Genomic DNA, 16,669 nt, shown 5'->3' on the forward strand with positions numbered 1-16,669 from the left:
GTCTAACTCTGCCTATATTAACAAGTAATGGAACCGAAGTTTCGACATTTGTTAAAGATGCTTTTGGGAGCAATACCAGTTCTAACTAATCCTGATGGGTTATTCCCACTAGTTACCACCAAGTTCTTACCAGTGGTAACTACTGGGAATTTGTTCCCACCTTTTACTGGGGAAAAAAAATCCCATTAGTTACCACCAACTCGGCTTGGTAAGATAAATTTAATCCGGATAATAAGTTAATTTCTACTTAACTAGAATGAGATTCTTCTATTCTAGTTTTTACACTTATACCGGTAAAACTGTTTTAATATTTTTGTTCACTTTTAAAGCAGTTTACTGAATCACTTAACTGACACATAATTATTTATTACAGCACGCTACATTTATACTATACTATTCATACTGTTTTTATTAGTATTGAATTCTAACAATATTTTGGTGGTAACTACTGGGAAAAAATATTCCCACCTTTTACCGCCGAGTAAACACAAGCCGAGTTGGTGGTAACTAGTGGGATTTTTTTTCCCAGTAGTTACCAGTGATAAAAGGTGGGAAAAAAATTCCCAGTAGTTCCTACTGGTAAGAACTTGGTGGTAACTAGTGGGAATAACCCATCCTGATTCACTGCTGTAATAATCCACTTAAAGCGCCGAGCGTTTTCCCAAAACATACATAAACTTGTCATAGCCTAATTTAATCTAATGGTTATTTTCGTGGCCCTAGCGGAATAGTTTCAGTTTATATCTTGCCAGTCCCAAATTTTCAATCACACTGGGTTGCCGGTGAAATAACTAACTGAACAGTACGTGAGGTAGAAACTGCTTTGAGTTCAGGGGCCTTACCACGATGTCCTTATTGCGATTCTGTTTAGAACCTAAACTCAATCGCTAAAGGACGGAGCTATATAACTTATATAGCTCCGTCCTTTAGCGATTCAGTTATTGCGATTTAGTTTAGGACCTCAACTGAATCGCAATAAGGACATCATGGTAAGGCCCCTGATGTAAATATTCGTCTTGGTGTAACTAACAGGGAATTTAACAAAATAATTTGATTTGTTCCCTAGATGTATTCAGTACTACTAGGTAATTACATCTAGATTTGATCTTTAAATCCAGAAAATATTACTTACAATCCTTGCACTGTCAAACTTTAGCAAACTGTCTTTGTTAAATTTGTCACAACAGCAAAAAGAGAAAGGCGCTACAGCGTATTATGCTACTTTTAAATTATAAGCTACTGGCCTGAAGATTATTGACAACGCCAACGGTAAGTTGTGATAGGTTTTTTCTGAAAACATAGGCATGGAATTTTAGAAAACGTAGGTAGCTAGTAGCTACAAATTTTGGCCTTTTAACGCAACACTCGAGCAATTATAATTGGCATCATTTCGACGGAAATTGGCCACGTACCAGAAGCGCTATCGGTTAATTATTTCCATTTTTTTACTAGTTCATTAATTAGTTCGATTTCATGTATTTCCTTCCCGTACTTAGCAGTAGTACGCCGGAAGTTGGCGAGACGGCAGCCTTGGCTTTGGCTCACATTTTAACACTTCAGAGGAAAAAGGAACTGTTCTTGTACAAAAATAGTTTCTACTTATTGCTTTTTGCTTTAAAGGCGTTTTGCTTTGATAACAATGACTGTAGCTGTGGGTGCCTCGTGTTTAAATTTGCGATAACATAACTTCCGTTAGAAACTTTAAAAAAACCTGTTTTTTTTAGGAATATAAATAGCCGGTAAATTTATCCTAGAATTAGACCAAGATAATTCCGTAACGATTTTAATAGCACCCGAAGTGCAACTGTTATTAATATGTCACAATTTTTATATATTTTCTTCTAAGGGGCCTACAGATTACCAGTTCAGCCTGTCAGTTGTTCGGAGCTGTCAAATTTTGCTTCTAACAGGCTGATATCGTCCGGCGAACTGGTAATCAGTGGGCCCCTTTACAAAAACAAATACCAAAAAGTAACTACTAACTACTTATAAACCAATACCTGTTTTATTAGAAAAACCAGGCAGTTGAGCCAAGAGAAAGGCAGCATTCCTGGTCGTGACCTCCCCATTGTAGTTATCTAACCCGCCACGATTATGATTTACGATGCATTCGGTAATGACACTGTCACGGAGCAGGGCATTCCCACCGCTCAGCTTCTGGGCCAATATAAGTGTGACTTCGAGATTTAATTTTGTATAAAACAGAAACATCTGTCAGAGTGAATTGCAAAAAATTTGGACATACGAGTAGTTAAGCACCTGTAATTAGTCTAAAGTTAATTCATCCCATTGTGTTACGACAGTTAAGCCATTTATATTTAAGTTAGATGCATGAAAGTGTGTTAGCGTATGCTATATGTGTGCGAATTAAGTACAAAAACTACAATACAATACAATTTAGGTACATAGTTAATTTTCGTAACACAAATGAATCAATTAAGTTAAGACTAATCACAGCTTTTAACTGCGGTTAGTTACGTACAATTTTTTTGCAATTCACTCGTAAGCGAGACCGGAAAAGTGAAAAAATTCAGCCTCGGGCGAGACTCGAACCCGGGATACCAGCCCGCCGCTTCACGCAGCACTGCAGGGGTATTTTACCAGAATCTCTATTATTTTCTTTTGATTTTTCTGAGAATGCTAGAAAGCAGTGTTGGTATGGATCATCATATCATCATCACCTATTATTTACTTTCTGTCCTGTCCTGACCACTTCCCCTTTTACCTGTGTATTGTGTTCATAACATTTCTCATTTGTGAAGCTCGTGATGCGTTTATTGCTTTATTCAGAGTACGAATCTAAGAGCTCAAAATATAGTAGGGGTAGGGACGAGCCCGGAGAAGTAAAAAAGATACTGTGGATGGGAATAGAGGAGATAGGCAAGGAACCGTCATGCAGGCGCGGTGGGAACTCTGATGGAAAGATAAAGTTCAGATCAAGTCCGACAACGCATATCGCACAGATCTAATTTAGTGTATTTTAGATTTGCTTCTGCATGAGTGATGGGTTCATAACATAACTGAATTGGCGGCGTGTGGAAAGCCTGGCTAAAGTCTCATTGGTTTAGAAAAATGTCGATATACTTGTATGTATTGTAAAATTTGGAATTTCATTGTCCGCATTCTTAATCTCACAGTGAATCACACAGTGATTATTTTAATTGCTAGGTGTAGGGCTGTAGGGTGCACTGCCGGTAGTGGTTTTCTATACAAAATCAGTCCCGGTACCGCGAAATTTGCGGCTCCAGTCACTGTTCCTGGAGCATTATAATTATGCTATTAGTATTACATGTAAAAGTTCTAAAAAGTCTATAAAATAAAGATTTGAGCAGACTATCGCAATTGGAGCTTTGTAAACGCGCCATCAACACATATTGCGTACAAATGCAGTCACTTTAACTCAGTCCGATCACATCCAGCGAAAGAAATTAAGGGACTAATCAAACTTCGCCCATCTTCAGTCACCGCACGCCGGAGCCGTTCACTAATCTACATAATAAAGGCGTAACCACCAACAAACTGTAAACAGATCCGACCTTTTTCTACTAAACACTGGTTGCCAGGGCAGTTTTCAGAGCACGTGGCCCTACGTGAGAGGACTTCTGGAAAGTTCGCCCGAATTGTGTTGCAGTGCAAGCCAAAAAAGTCTCATATCGCAATAAACTAGGGACTTTAAGGTCGTTTTGGCTCAAAGCAGCCACGGTACCATTCCCGAAGCTGCACCGTAAATAGAATTAGAATAACGTGACGGGATCCCGTACGGATCACTCGGATCAGGCTTTAAATAGCCCTCGTTTAACCATCTTTTCGAAGCCGTTGGATTTTTCTTCGGGAGCGAAATAATTGACTGAAAACTTTTGGCGCGGAAAACTAGATAGACGAATTTGTAGTTAGTAGATAAACACGCTCTAATGTCTGTAACACGTCCTGCGGGCTCAGCACGGTTCCATTTTTATCGACTATCACTATGCGCGTCCCTTTCGCACTTACATACTTGTTAGAACGTATGACAGGCATGGTGACAAGGGATAAAAACGCGACCGTGCTAAGCCGCCTGATATCGAAACTGCAAATTCGATGGATACGTGGAATGCTGATCAAACTGTAACAGCAATCAAATTACAGTCTAATTAGAGGAGTTACTGGAGTGAAAGTTAGATATAACTAATCAGATTCGTACTGCTTTTTGTCATTAAGAATATTCATTAAGGAAAATCGGTATATATGACGAACCCTCTGTTAATTTTAGCTTTGGTAAATCTTATTTTTCGATGTGTAACGTGCTATAATGATCTAATAAGAGGACAACGCCTTCTTCGCAAAGTATATTATATTCCAAGAAGTAGATTTTTAGACTGAAAGCCCACAAGGCCCTACAAGGTAGACACAACAAGAAAAAGCCCAGCCTGCAGAGGCCGGCGACCCGGTCAGTGACCGCGCCCTTCGCTATTGTTGCTCACGCGCACCCTGCTCCGCTGCGCCTGTATTCCCGAGGTTACTGCGTAGGTGACTCTAACGCTGCAAACCAGTGTAATTTTTGAAGTGAAAACTTCTTTAGCGGTGCTGAGCACTTTTTGTGATGGGGAAAAATTTTTAAACTCGCGAGAGCGTAAGACGTAACCCTCTCTTTCTACCGCGCGGCGAAAATGTATGTCTGAGCCTGCTGTATCGTTTAGGTGGCGCAGGGCGCTTGCGTGACGTCACGTGTGACGGACACTGTTACAATATCATTGGGTTTTTTTTTATTTAAATGCCATCTAGTGAGTTTCCCTCAAACTCACAGTGGTGTGCTTAGGGGTTTCAAGTAATGCGACGAAATAACGCTAGATGGCGTTAACCTCAATTATACATAGTGCTGCAGACATTTTGCACTAGATGGCGCTGTTATTCATATTTTGAGTTACAATGTCATTGAGTTTTCACTTCAGCCGGCACTCCCGGAGTGCAAGCCGTTGTTTTTTTTATGATATAGAAGGCAAAGAGCAGACTGAAGGTAAGCAATCACCCAATAAACTGTAGATCCGATGTCACAGGCTCGTCAATAATCTGAAGACCGCAACTAGCGGAGAAATATTTTCCAAAGCTTCAGTCGACATTGATCGTTTCTATCTAGCGAGCGACAATATACTGGTTTGCCTTCACATGTGACTAGCCTGTTAGCTGTCGGAACATCACCCATGACCGGTCCTGCGCACTATGCTTTATATTCCCATTACGTAAGGAATGCCTAAGGCTAACTAAAAGTGATCTCCGATTCTACTAGGTTTTGCGGATCTCCACGGCAAACATATGCCGGTTAGCCTCAGGCGAAGCATCTCAATATTCTCGAAACACATAGTGAATAATCCCGCGTAATATGCTGTCGGAAACTGACTCCTGCGGTTGAAGAGAGCTTAAAAAAACTAATCGAGATATGCATGTTAGGTATTACTTAGCCATTTGTCGTCTCATATATGATAGTGTCAGCCATCTGCAAGGATACTTATATGAATATATGACGGCAAATAGCCAAGTGACAGCAATTTATTCCACAATAATTCTTCCATAGTAGGCAAGGACCATTAACTCAGTGACGTTCAAGAGTACGTGAGCGCTTGTTCAAGTAATTAAGATTACACAGACTTAGACAGGTGGCCGGCGAGGAACCTGATTAACTGGTAACACTATGTTGTATATCTGGTTATAAAACGGATGCTGGTATTAAGACTGCATTTTATGCTGCTGGTATTAACAATGCAGTTTTGTTGAGAAACCTGAACAGTGAGGGGTTCACAGAACTTTATTACATTACTACCAGTACCACTTTGCATGTTAGAAGTAGTTGATCGATCTTACCCCTGCTGTAGAGGGTGCAAAAGAAAAGACATTTTAGATACCTACTATAACGATTCGGAAACTGCAGTACTTTGGTCATGTTTTACGAAATGGCAAATACCACCTCCTCCAGCTGATAATACAGGGGAAATTTTAAGGCAAACGAAAATGTGGAAGAAGACGTACCTCGTGGCTCAAAAACCTCAGGTGCTGGTTCAAGATGAGCACCAGATCACTGTTTCGAGCTGCAGCGTCAAAAATGAAAGAAAATAGCCCTAATAGCGGCGCCAGTTGTCAATCCACAGATTTTATCAGGCTTTTCATATACCCAAACAAATTATATTAATAATGAAGGCGTAAAAAATTGTTTGCTGCCGCCGGCTCTTAGTGCATAGATAAGATAGATTCAAGCCAAAGCAGTAGCAAAGAGAATAGATAGTATAGAGGGGTCCTGTCATAGTAAATTTTGTAGTCACAGTAAATTTACTGCCATCTATCGACACACGACTAAAACTCAAAATGAAAACGCCATAAAATTATGAAAAAAATGTATATACATGGATAAATGATTTTATTATTTTTATATCATTTTGACCCATGTTCATTCACTGATATCTATGTGTTAAAATTGTTAGATATGAAACGGTGTCGTCACGCCATCTAGCCGAGCATAGGCCAAAGGTGTGTGCGCCATCTATCCGAGAATGAAGTTTTCTTGATTTCCGAGGCACGTTTTTTCCTTAGACTTTATTCATCTTATGGCTCCTCTACACGATGGGCCAACGTCGGCCAATCCAAGGGACGCAGCTATGCGGTAGAATGAGATAGCAATATCACTTGCTCCCTCTAACGCATAAATGCGTCCCTTGGATTGGCCGACGTGGGTAAGTAATAGAATGTATACAAACGACAAGAACATGAATCAAAACTAGCTATGGAACAGAGAAAGATGGAACGTAGTATGCTAGGAATTAGAATATCAGACCGAGTAAGAAACGATTATATAAGAAAGAAAACTAAAGTAACTGACATCATAGAGAGAATACGAAGATTGAAATGGAAGTGGGCTGGATATATTAGTAGAATAAACGATAATAGATGGACAAGGAAAATCATAGAATGGACCCCACCAAAAGAAAAAGGAACACGAAAGCAAGGTCACCCAAAGACACGATGGGCAGACATATTCAAAAAACGTTGTGGAACAGTATGGAGAAGACTAGCTCAAGATAGAGACACATGGAGAACACTGGGGGAGGCCTACGCCAAAGAGGCGACTTCCATAATTAATGAAGGATAGTTAAATTAAGTATTTGAAATTAATGTTAAATAGGTACTGTTAATTAATAAATTTATACTAATATTAATATGATATATTTGATAGATATAATAGTAAAAATGGCTTTAAATGTAAATGACTGTGATAAAAATAGATAATGGAAATGGAATCGAAATTGAAGGTCAAATTGAATCTTTTATATTTTATGAATAATACCTATACTAGTATCTTATACAATTCTATATTTTAAATACAACAAAATAAAATAATATATGCAACTAAAAAATGTAATTATGCATGCAAAGGAAATGTAAAAAAATGTAATTATGGTGGAATAAAGGCTATTTTTATTTTATTTTATTTTATTTTTATTTATACAAACCTATAATATATTGCTCAGAATATATAAATTCAATTAGTATAATTTTGAATGGCATAACGTGCAATAAGTATAACGTGCGATACGTATAACAATGAATTCTATAATTTTATAATGTATAATGAACTTTACATATAATATCGTTTATGATAAGTATAAAAAGGTATAACGTTGAAATAATATAATATACAAAACAAATACCACGCAATAAACCTAACCTTTTAATTTTCTGGGGGGTAACAGTTCTAACCTAACCTAATACTTTTCTGGTAGCAGTTTCTTTATCTGAGGGGTCACAGTTCTAACCTAACCTAACCTACTTTTCTGGTAGCAGTTTTTTCTGTGGGGGGTCACAGTTCTAACCTAACCAAACCTATTTTTATGGTAGTAGTTTCTTTTTCTGTGGGGTAACAGTTCTAACCTAACCTAACCTACTTTTCTGGAAGTAGTTTCTTTCTCGGAGGGGTCACAGTTCTAACCTAACCTAACCTACTTTTGTGGTAGCAGTTTCGTTCTCTGAGGAGTCACAGTTCTAACCTAACCTAATCTACTTTTCTGGTAGCAGTTTCTTTCTCTTAGGGGTCACAGTTCTAACCTAACCTAACCTACTTTTCAGGTAGCAGTTTCTTTTTCTGGGGAGTCACAGTTCTAATCTAATCTAACCTACTTTTCTGGTAGCGGTTTCTTTTTCTGCGGAGTCACAGTTCTATCCTTACCTAACCTACTTTTCTGGTAGCAGTTTCTTTTTCTGGGGAGTCACAGTTCTAACCTAACCTAACCTACTTTTCTGGTAGCAGTTTCTTTCTCTGAGAGGTCACAGTTCTAACCTAACCTAACCTACTTTTCTGGTAGCGGTTTCTTTTTCTGGGGAGTCACGGTTCTAACCTAACCTAACCTCCTTTTCTGGTAGCAGTTTTTTTTTTTGGGGAGTCACAGTCCTAACCTAACCTACATTTCTGACAGTAATTAGTTTCGATGACCTATGAAATACTGAGCTATCCAAATAATTTTACTGATGTTTTGTTCAGATACTTATATGAGATGTTATTCATTATTTTAATGTATATGCATAATGAATGTTATATTAAATGTAATTAGTTTATTTGTATGTTATACCAAATAGACATATGCGCCGCGCCGCCGCGCCGCCGCCGCCGACGAATTTTCCACGCCGCCGCCGCCGACAAATTTGACCGGCGTATAATCGGCGTGGGAAATTTTGATACCTATCGTGTCTTCTTCCATGTTGCGTAGTGAGTAGATAGTGTCAGAGGTATAATTTAAAGATCCTTATGCTTTTTCGCTTATTATTTGCCAGTGAACCAAATTAGCATCATTTTTGTCTTTGCAGTGTCTAGCCGTGATAACGATTTAGCGTTAATTTAAACAAGATCTAGTTTCTGGATCTCAGGTTATTATTTGATATTTTATCGCACAGCTTTTTTGTAGAACGCATTTTGTTTTACATCAATAGTCTCTTGATTGTCAATTTAATCAGTGAACTAAAGTCAAGAAAATAACAGGTTCATATCCTAGGACATAAACATGCTATTTTCTTTTTAGAATCTCCAGCAAGCTGTCACCACGATTATAATTGCGTATTTTATGATTTCTCTTGTGATGCTGGTGACACGCATAAGGGTCATCATTTGATAGATATGATTTGATTTATTTATCACATAATATACAATTTCATTTAAAATTACACACGATCAATTCTTAGCGCCACTTGCACCATCCCACTAACCCGGGGTTAACCGGTTAAACCGTTAACCCAGTGTCTAATTGTACTGGTAAGGTTTCAGCTAGTTAATTCGCAGGAAATTGAAAAAATCATAGACCACTTAAACTGTCGGAAAGCTCCGGGGTTAGACGACATTAGAGTTTGTGACCTAAAATATGTGAAAAACAAAATAAGCCCAGTGCTAGCTAAATTTATAAACATGTGTGCCAAACAGGGTGTATACCCAGATTACTTAAAAAAGGCTATTATACGTCCGATTTTCAAACAAGGCAGTCACTGTGACTATTCTAATTATAGGCCTATCGCTATCCTATCCACAATAAATAAGATAACAGAAAAAGTAATAGTAGGCAGACTAAATACCTTCTTAGAAAATAATAACGTCTTATCAGACACACAACATGGATTTAGAAGGTCACACAGTACATCTACTGCTTTAGCGCAATTTGTGGACGATGTAAATGATAAATTGGATAAAAAAATGTATGTAGCTGTATTATATATTGACTTCAAAAAAGCTTTTGACACTTTGGACCACACATTGCTACTCAAAGCTATGCAAGAGTGCGGCATCTGTGGTCCAATTAGTCTGTGGTTTCAGAGCTACTTACATAACCGGTCGCTTCGCACGAAGATAATAGATGAAACGGGAGAAGAAGCCAATATAAAATACGGCGTACCGACTGGGTCAGTGTACGGCCCGGTCGGGTACATCATGCACGTGAACAGCATTAGCAACGTCGTGGAGCACTGCTCCACCTACATGTACGCGGACGACACGTGCCTGGTGTACGCCGACCGGGACGTCGCGCTCATGCGGGACAGGCTGCAGGCAGACTTTAACAACATTCTGAGGTGGGCACACGATAACGGTATTATACTGAATGTAGCAAAGACCAAGTGTATGTTGATAAAGTCTCCGTACCTCAAAATTCCCTGTGAACAATTCGGAATAGTAGGGCACACATATGAATGTTTGCACAATGACATGGTGTCGTGTAAGTGCAGTCGCCTTGAAATGGTCACTAACTATAAGTACTTGGGTTTAAATGTCGATAGTTGTTTTAACTGGAACCTCCATGTGGAGTTGGTGTGTAAAAAGTTAAGGTCTATATTATGCAAATTTATCAATTTAAAACCTATAGCAAATAAGGCGGTTCTATTTACACTGTACCACGCATTAGCAGATTCTGTGATAAGTTATGGATTAGTGGCATACGGTCGCACATTTAAAACTCAACTTGATAAGATCCTTAACTTACAACTTAGACTTGTTAAGATATTAGTAGATAAGAAAACTAAAGAAAAATGTAACAAGCACTATAACCAACTTTTTCAGAGCTGTAACATTTTACCTGTTCACGAAAAACTTAAATATCTGTTAGCTGTCGAACAGTATATGTGTCCTAAATTTAAGATAGTAAAAATATACAACAGAAGTCTAAGAGAATCTACACGAAAACGATATGTCGAGCCACAAGCCTCCAATTATTACGGCCGAAGAACAAGGCAGTACCTAATACCGCGTATTTTTAATGTCATACCCCCCGAGCAAAATTTTTCAACAAAAACAATATTTAAGAAAAAAATTAGAAGTCTGTTATTAAATAGTTACGCTAATGCAAGTTAGTCATATTTAGTTTAGTAATTAGCATAGTATTAAGCATGAAGGTATAAACATTTAGGTATAATTGGGTGTATTTCATTCGCCAACAAACTGTTTCGCAGTTTGGCGAAGTTTTGTAATAGTTTTAAGTGTTTTTTGTTTATTAGCAATAAATTAAAAAAAAAAAAAAAAAAAAAAAACCATGGTAACTTCGGGTTTAAACGGTTAACGCCGGGTTAGTGGGTTGGTGCAAGTGGCGCTTTGTCATTTTATGGTGATTATCAGCTTCTTTTATTTAACAATATGTATTTCAATCAAAATTATAAAAGTCAGGCTAAAGCTACGTATTGAGCTATACCTAAACATTTAAACAATTATACTTACCTACTTATAGGAACTTAAATCACCAAGTATCATCACTAAGCTAGCAGTAAAGAAAACAAAGTTGACCTTAATATTCCATAAAACGGGACACTTCAAAGACATTCTGTTGAGCGAATCAACCTGCCAGAGACGTTTACTTTCGAAAACGATGACATCTTTATTCTAACATACATTTCTGTTAAACTGCAGTTGAGACAAATGTAAAGTATGTAGTTCATCATTATTTCGTAACAAATCCTAGGTGAGGCGACAGCGGCTGGGAAAAGTCAATATCGATTTAAGACTTAACATATAAAGATTTTTTGTGTGTTTTATTTGTATTCCGCTTACAAAGTAAGTAAAAATACTGCCTAAAATGTAGTGTTTTAAAGTATCCTTCTTATTTTAATATTTAAACATACCGTTGGTAACCGTTCGGTTGGTATTGGTAATAAATAGGTAGTTGCCAAGTGACATGATGGGTAATTATTTTCGGCAATAATTTAGAAAACACACATAATATGTTTTGGATAGCCTAGTAAATACTCACAAGGCTTTAATGTAGAGTTTCTACAGCCACGTTCTCATCCAGTATCAAAAATTATGCCACGCCGATTTCACGCCGATCACGCCGCCGCTGCCGGTCATAAAATCATCGGACGCCGCCGCCGATGATTTTGCCATCGGCGCACATCTCTAATACCAAACAGCGGTATGTATATTGTATGTTATATTATTTTTATGTTATACTAATTGAAAATATAGATTTAGTGCATTATACATAAGATTAGTATACGTTTTGAACGTTTGTAAACTGAAATTATACCAAAAGTTCGTATTCATTATGATACGCACCCGGCCGACGTTGGCCCATCGTGTAGAGGAGCCATTATACGGAGTTACATATGTCTTTGCTCATACTATTGTCGCTGTGACAAGGAACAAAATGGGTCATAAATTAAAACTTAAGCGCTTCACTATTTCTTTATTCAGTCTCGATATTTAAGTATATATTTAGAAGGGATACTAATAAGCAGAATATATGTATCCACATTATACTAGCGTCATACATAATTCATAGGTAAGCTGGATTGCCTCAGCCTTACCTAACACATCCAACATTACCTCCCATTCTATTTCACAAACAACTCATGTCCTGCAAAACTACCTATTTCTCAGGTCCTTTTAAAACCAAAACACAGAATAATGTGGACATTTATGTTCATTTTCTATGACGTGGTAAGTGGTCTATTATGCGTTTATAAATAGACTGGTTTATATGGCGTACGTATGAGTGATATAGAGGGTAAACGTTCATGAGATGTACATGGATATGTCAATTCGTCATTAGCATTGCTTAACGAGTAAAATTCTAAGAATCCTAAGGCTTATTAATTGCGTACATGATATCTTTTTAATCTTTTTTATATCAGATGAAGCCACATTTTATTGCTGTGAGTTTAGGTGCTCTATCTAAAACTGTCGTTACATAAATTATAGTAGAGTTTTACATATTTACTAACAGCTTCTGCCCGCAAATTCGTCTGCGAGAGATGATGATGATGGATAAAAACTCTCCTATGTCCTTCAAACAAACTCAAACTATTTCCATACCAAATTTTATCTAAATCGGTACAGAGAGGTTTAAGCGTGAAGAGGTAACAGACAGACACACTTTACCTAAGCCTCTACCATCAGTTTTAACATTGACATAACGCTCACGTCTACGTAATTTACTTTCTGTACATCTCGCTTGCACTATTGCTCGCATATGCGAGTACGAGCGAGATGCATAGAAAGTAAGTTACGTAAACGTGAGCGTTATGTCAATGTCAAAACTGGTGGTAGCCGTACTAGGCTCTCCGAAACAAGTCGCGCGAGTGACTAAAAACAAGTGAGTCTAAACCGTAAAAATTATTCAATGTTAGTACCTATGTCTCACAACAGTTTAAACTCGAACATTATATTTTTTTTGCATCTATGTGTTTCAAAAAGCCGAATTCATTACATTGATTCACAATATAGGTAACAACAAAATATGTAACTAGTAAACATATGTATTATGTAACTACTAAACACCGACATAGGTTTCTTTTTATATTCTCAAGAATCTACGCCGCGGACATGGAATCGTATTTCCAAACAAAAATTCAATAATAATACTATTCGAGATATCAGTGCATTGCGCTCCCACATATATGAAAGTGCTTTAGAGCAAGCGAGATCACGTGACCAATACCGATATCGTTTTGAGATGCACATTCGCAAATAGACCGACTGAGTCATCATCCAAATATATAGCGGCATTTCCTCGCCAAATTCCCTCTTTCTCTAACACGAATACTAGACAGAGATAGAGCACAAATAGTTAATATTTACGCTCAGAATGACGTCAAGCTCATCAATGAATGTTCTAATATGGTAAGTAGTAAGAGTTGGCAATGGGACGCTAGTAAAGGGCGCCATGGGTCTACTACGCATACAGGGTATTATAAAGGAAGAATATAGGGCCCGATTTTATAAAGCTACACGTTACAGAAAAACAGAAAACTGAAACATTTTGCCCTGAACAGTTTTCTGTACTGGAATATTCGCGATAAAATTGTACTTATGTACCCATGTGATAAAATACACATGCAATACGACTAAATAAAATGACAATGTGTTTCGAAAAAAGCACTTGACAAATCGACGTCATTGGAAAAAATCACGAGCACATGCCATGTGGCGAGTTGTAATTAAAGAAGTCGAATTTGGCAGGCTGGACGCGCGCCAGCGGGAAACGGAAATGACGCCAGACGCCATTAATCTCGCTACTGTTGTTTTGTGCAATCGCAGTGTAAGTATTTTAGCTAACAGTACAATAAGTTGAAGCAAGGGGTGATAGGCCCTGGGTTGTCAGGATATTCATTTTTTATGGCTACTTTAGCCGCGGGGGCAGCTCCGGTTTAGCTCTCAAGGTAGTCAGCTTTGTATTAAAATAGTTTCACTACTACAGTGCCTTAGGGTTTGATTGATTTAGCTCCGGCAAAGAGAATTTAGAACAGAGGAATATTGTCAAAGTAAATTATGTAGTCAGTACATTTACTGCCATCTTTCGACACAAATGATTAACACTTTTAGAACACCATTTGACTTTGATCCTTATTTTTTCACTGATATGTGTTAAATTTGTTAAGGGGCCGGTATATGACGTTTTCGATTTAGACCTCACTTTGTAACCATAATTTGTTCAATAAATGTTTGATAATTGCATTAAATTACACGTAAATTTATTCACGAAGAAACCGTGTACCGACTCTTTATGCCATTATATTTTTAATTTGCTGTTATTCTCTACAAACCGACACTAAAAGTATCAAAAAATCAAAATATGGAGTTCCGTTTGAGACAGAAGCAAAACAATTTTGTCTTTGACAGTAATTGAATTATTGTATGATTTTGGAAGCTAGATAATTCAGCTACCAATTTATTATCGATTTATATTTTTACTCACAAAGACAACACAGAAATTCAATCTCAAATGTAAACTTTCGAACAATTTCCATACATTGACGACATCACTCAAAATTCTTCTTCAAGTCAGATGCCCGTTGGGGCTACACCGGAGCACACGTGTACTTCTTCAAATGAAAATGACAGCTTGATTTTCTTGCTTTTGACAATTATATTGACATTAAATCATATACGCACACGAGAAAGCATACCAGTAGATAAAATGTATTTCAAAAAATAGGGTACATAAATATCAGCTCGCGTCTCATTTAAATTTCATTTGCTGTTATTTACGGGTCATTATTGTTGAAAACCGCAGTAAACTATCTTAAAATAATACGATTACAGCCGAATTTAAGTATTATCTTCCTTCAAAACTCGCTTAAAATGAAAAAAGTTTAAAGACTCATCTTTACTGATTGGGATCAATTTTTATTATGCTGGTATCATTTTGCGTCATTTTAAAAACGTATTTGACTTCTGTATGTCAATGAATTTTGATGACAACTGTAATCTTGTATTATATTATAGAACTTTTATATTAAAATATTGCCTATTAACAGGAAGAGTTATGTAATTCGTATAAGTAATACCTGAAAGTCTTGTAACTAAATCTGTAATACCATGGATTGCGACGAATAAATTATTATGATTATGCCGTTCGTTCCGTCTATATGTATAATGCGTGTACGTGCTGTTCTCTGAAAATCTTCAAGAAAAAATAAAGGCTAGACCAGCACTAAGTACTAGCAAGTTTTTGCGGCTTTGGAGACCGAGATGAAGCTTACAGGCCAATAGCGTTGTGGCCTGGTTATTGTTATGTATACCTATGTATCGAATGTTTTATAAATTTACTATAAAAAGCAATGTTTTATTTCGATTAGGTCTACATTTTGTGCATATTGCATATCTGAAGTATTTTCGTACTAAACTAGAAACTTTCGTTGAAACTAAATAAAATAATTATTCCAAATGTACAGTCACCTGCAATTTATGTTACACAACGAAGGCCGCAAAAATATCTGACACGATCTTATTTGTAGAACCATAAGAGCATGTCACATATTTTTGCGACCTTCGAAGAGTAGGTACCGTCATTACTCATTATCATCAACTTTGCCCGCTTTTTTTTTTAAACACGAATTTCTCAAAAAAAATCACATCATATGACTTTTTTTTGCTCAGCACGTCCATTGTGATCAAACGCATCAGTTTATGTGAAGAAAACATTTTTTTTATCGTGTTTTTACCCATTTTTTTGCGTTTTAGAGGGCGGGCAAATAAAAAAATATCCGGGGTTTTCGCCAACATTGCCCACGTCAATTTGGTATTCAAATACAGCTCGTATATATGATGATGATGTCTAAGGATCACTTAAAGGTTTTGGGCAATCCTACCATTCCCTGTTAATAATTTAGCGATAAGTGTAAAAACTTTTAAATAAATTTGCTGGGCAATGTTGCCTACCCGTTTTTGCCCATTTCCAAATAAGGCTCGCCTAAGCATTTTACAAAGGCTAGGGTTGTCACTTTTGAGAAAATCTGTTACAATAGTTTAATGACCAAAAATATGATTTTTGTTGTATTTTCATTCGTTAACGGGATAAAACATCTAAATAAAGGATAATAAGACAAATTTAATACAGTATATATTTATAAACTTATTTTAGTGTACAAACAGAACCTTCTTTTACTTGCGAAGTTGGGTAAATTAGATGAAAGTGACAACCCTAATCCGTTTTTGGTGGTGGGCAATGTTGGTATGGATGCCAAATTACCGGATTACTTTGCCCACCGCTAAAACTTTTGTGTATTTAGGCCTTATTAGTTTAAATCTCAATAGACATAATCTATGCTTCATGTGTTATAACTGAAACCCGGAAATATTTGTCAAAGGGTTCTCAATTTTTTCTACTTGCATTCATTATTTATCAATTTTTTGCCCGCCGAAATATACCCTATATTAGACAACTCGCTCAAACTCAAAATT

This window comes from Cydia splendana, chromosome 14 (genome assembly GCF_910591565.1).
Source record: "Cydia splendana chromosome 14, ilCydSple1.2, whole genome shotgun sequence".
NCBI lineage: Eukaryota > Metazoa > Arthropoda > Insecta > Lepidoptera > Tortricidae > Cydia > Cydia splendana.